Raw genomic sequence first — 876 nt, 5'->3', positions numbered from 1 at the left:
ACAATTAGAACATTTAGCAATTCCTATCCCCCCCCCCTTAGATGTGGAATTCTCATGTAAAATCTTGTAAGGAATCAAACAGTAACTTGACTCACATTTGAATTTCTTTCTCTTGGATCTGTTGAAACAGCTCTTCCACTGTTAGCTCCTGTTGGCTTTGTGTTTGTGCGACTTCTTCTTTTCCCGGGAGTGCGGCTGCTTCTTCTCCCCCCGAGAGTTCTACTTTATCTTCTTCTCCCCCCGAGAGTTCTGCTTTATCTTCTTCCGGAGGTGTGTCTGCCTCTTCTCCGCCTGACGCCTCTTTCCTTCCTGAGTCAATGGACAATTCTGCTCCCGAAAGCACGGCCGCCTCTTCACGTGGGGGTATTGTCAACCCTCCTTCCAGGCCTCCCCAAAGGTTTCTGTTTAATAAAATATGTCATTTATCGTTACTGTCATATACATATTTTAATTCATGTTACACGTATAATTGCCAAGTATATATCAATTCTGTGTTTATAAATCACAAATGCCTTATTTTAATTTTCAATGTGTATACCTTGCAATTATTGAATTTCTGTCTAATGTCTCGACCCTTTTCTCCACCTCGTTCTCCTTTTCCTGTCGGAAAAATAAAAACGTTCAGATTTAGTGCACGAAAGAAACAAAAAAAATGCATATTAGTGAACGATTGTCGAATTTCTGACTAAGGGATCATGAAGCAGAATTAGACTTAAGTCAGAATTTGAGTCATTCATAAGAATAAAAAACATTATTAAGTGACGCTTGAAAATTCAAATAAACAACATGAAAGGAAGACAATTTTAAACAATACTTCAAAATTTTACATGTTTTCAATGATAAAATTTTAAGAAGTTGAACAATTTCTGACTTCAG

General features: G+C 37.4%; 1 long non-coding RNA gene across 1 annotated transcript in view; it reads right to left on the bottom strand.

Annotated features, from left to right (window-relative positions):
- LOC133192460 (uncharacterized) overlaps window positions 1–602 on the bottom strand; it is a 1,222-nt gene extending 620 nt beyond the window's left edge. The window contains exons 1-2 of the long non-coding RNA XR_009721803.1: window positions 539–602; window positions 96–401 (exon numbers count right to left, since the gene is read on the bottom strand). This is a non-coding gene — a long non-coding RNA (uncharacterized LOC133192460). The remainder of the gene's footprint in view (window positions 1–95; window positions 402–538) is intronic.
- Window positions 603–876: the final 274 nt, after the last annotated feature.

This window comes from Saccostrea echinata, unplaced genomic scaffold, assembly GCF_033153115.1.
Source record: "Saccostrea echinata isolate AGI-Se365-2 ecotype Australia unplaced genomic scaffold, CSIRO_AGI_Sech_v1 ptg000025l, whole genome shotgun sequence".
NCBI lineage: Eukaryota > Metazoa > Mollusca > Bivalvia > Ostreida > Ostreidae > Saccostrea > Saccostrea echinata.
The sequence above is the reverse complement of the archived record's forward strand: the minus strand, read 5'-3'. Positions and strand labels throughout refer to the sequence as shown.